Raw genomic sequence first — 2,800 nt, 5'->3', positions numbered from 1 at the left:
AGCTCTGTCAGCCACTCTGCTGTGCCGTCCTTAGCTATTTCTCCCTACGCTTGTCACCTCGTGGTGTCAAGATGGCTGTTGCTGCTTCAGGCATCAAGTGCCTGTTTAGGATGGGAAGCCATGGATAGTCAGGTGGTGAGAAAACTTCTCCTCACTGCTTTTTATTTTTCCTTTTTATTATAAAGGAAGAAAAATTCTCTTCAGGAGACTCCCAGGAGACTTCCCTTTATTAGCCAGAACTGGGTCACAATCCTGTCACAGAGAGTATTACCTGAAGTTAAAAGATTTTTGCCTAATACCCAAACAAAACTGGGTTCTGTTAGCTGAAAGGAGGTGGAGGTATATCTTGAGCAGACAGCCCTACGGTCTGCTACAATGAGGTAGGGAGATTGAGCAGAGGGAAATCGTTTTCAAATAGTCATGGAAGAGAAAGGAGAGAAAGAGATCATTGCTCAACGATGGTAAGGTCCAGCTTGTGGGGTGAGGCCCCACGTAAGGGGGGCAGCACAGCGCTGGAAAAAGTCAGCAATGCCGATCTCTATCAGATGCCCCCAAAACCCTGCAATATTGAATGATCAAATTGCAAATAGAGTCTCATCATGTATGACCAACACTCAGGGTCCAGTTGCAGGAAAAAGAAATCACTCCAGTTATTTTAAGCAGAAAGGGATTTAATTCTGGTGACCATGTTTTAGTCCGTTCAGGCTGCTATAACAAAACACCATAAACAAGGTACCTTATAAACAATAGAAATTGATTTCTCACACTTCCAGAGGCTGGGAGGTCCAAGATCAAGGCTCCAGCAGAATCAGTGTCTGGTGAGGGCCCACTTCCTGGTTCATAGATGGTGTCTTCTCACTTTGTCCTCACATGGCAGAAAGGGCAAGGTAGCCCTCTGGGGTCCCTTTTATAGGGGCACAAATCCCATTCATGAGGGTTTCACCCTCATGACCTAGTTACCTCTCAAAGGCCCTACCTCCTAATACAATCATCTTGGGGGCTAGGATTTCAACATCAGAATTTTGGGGGACAAAAACATTCAGTCTATTGCAACTGAGTATTTGCAAAATTGGTGTATAGAAGGGAAGATGAGGCTTTGGGATGGCCCCCTAAGAATGACTATCAGAGTGACAGCACAGACTACTTGCCTGCTAAGGGAGCGACTCTACCTCTACCTCAATCAGGAAGGTGGGAATTAGAAGACTCTATGGGGACTGGTGACTTCAAGAGCATCTTGCTTTAGCGGGGACCCAGGGATCAGGAAGACACTCATGCTGTTGCTGCAACTGCCAACTGACATTCATTAGGCTAGTGTTGGACGCTGGAAGATTGCTGCAGAAACTCACTGGCCCTACAATCATGCTTGTCAATGGGACATGGCTCTTGCTCCATCTTCCAAATCATCTGAAAGAGCATCTAGTTGGTAGACTTGAATTCACAACCAGAACCCTAGCTAGCTCCAAGAGGATCTGGTAAGTGCAGATTTTAGCTCTCCAGGCTCTGCAGTAGAGGAAGGTGTAGAGAAAGAGTGGGGGGATGAATGTCAAGAGAGCAAACCCACCACATCTGCTACAACTCTACTAACTTTTCCTGGTCCTGAGGCTGCTCTGAAGAGCTCTTTCATACTTCAGATCACATAAAGCTTTCATGAATGTTTCTTTTCCTTTTTTTCCCTTCCCCCCAACCTCCACCTTTTTTTGAGACAGGGTCTTGCTCTGTCACCCCAGCGGGGGTGCAGTGGTTCAATCTCAGCTCACTGCAACCTCTGACTCCCAGGCTTAAGCAATCCTCCCGCCTTAGCCTCCCGAGTAGTTGGGACCACAGGCATGCACCACCACACTTGGCTAATTTTTTTGTATTTTTAATAGAGACAGGGTTTCACCATGTTAGCCAGGCTGGTTTCAAATTCCTGGACTCAAGCAATCCACCTGCTCAGCCTCCCAAAGTGTTAAGATTACAGGTGTGAGCCACCATGTCCAGCCCCTTTTTATTTTTAACTGTGCTGAAAAAATCCCACATAACATAATATTTACTACCTTAACCATTATTAAGTGTATAATTTAGTAGTGTTAAGTATATTTACATTGTCATGAAATAGGATCTCCAAAACTTTTTCATCTTGCAAAACTGAAACTCTATACCCCTTAAACAACAACTCCCCACTCCCCCGACCAACTCCTGACAAACAACATTCTACATTTTGTTTCTGTGAATTTGACTACTCTACATATTTTATATAAGTGAAATCATACAGTCTTGTTTTTTTTGGTGACTGGTTTCTCTTTGGTGAATGATTCTTTAAAAAGAATCAGGCTAGCATTACAGCTCTTTTAGGATTCGCCTAGCAGGTTTTTCGGTTTTTACTGGAAAGCCCCACCTCCCACCAAATCAGGCTATCAAAATTTGCAATGAACAAATAAGACCCAGCTTATATTACAAATCTTTGCTGTGATGAGCTGGAACAGGAATATTCTACAATGTCAATAACATAGCTACAATGCAGCAGCCCAAAGGCACCCCTTTAAGCAGATTTTATAATAATGTACATATTTTTTGTAACCAAGAATGAGCATGAAGTTCTCAAAATGAGTGGTCTGGGAAGCCCTTGCTATAGCTGGGAGAATGCTACAGTCTCAGTGAATAGTGTGTCTAGCATAGGGTCAGCATACATTGTGTGGTAGGTGGAATTCTGAGATGGCCTCCAAGATTCCCACCCCCAGAAGCACACGCTCTATAGATTCCCCTCTGCTTGGGTATGGGTGGGACTCATGAATACGATGGCACATCACTCCTGTGATTA

General features: G+C 44.2%; 1 non-coding gene across 1 annotated transcript; it reads left to right on the top strand.

The window, feature by feature from the left end:
* Nucleotides 1–2,314: 2,314 nt before the first annotated feature.
* Nucleotides 2,315–2,376, top strand: LOC116812336 (U7 small nuclear RNA). The gene has a single exon (XR_004370641.1). It is a non-coding gene; the product is annotated as a U7 small nuclear RNA (small nuclear RNA).
* The last annotated feature ends 424 nt before the right edge of the window (nt 2,377–2,800 follow it).

Source organism: Hylobates moloch, unplaced genomic scaffold, assembly GCF_009828535.3.
Source record: "Hylobates moloch isolate HMO894 unplaced genomic scaffold, HMol_V3 SCAFFOLD_7, whole genome shotgun sequence".
Lineage (NCBI taxonomy): Eukaryota > Metazoa > Chordata > Mammalia > Primates > Hylobatidae > Hylobates > Hylobates moloch.
This window is presented reverse-complemented; position numbering and strand designations above follow the sequence as displayed.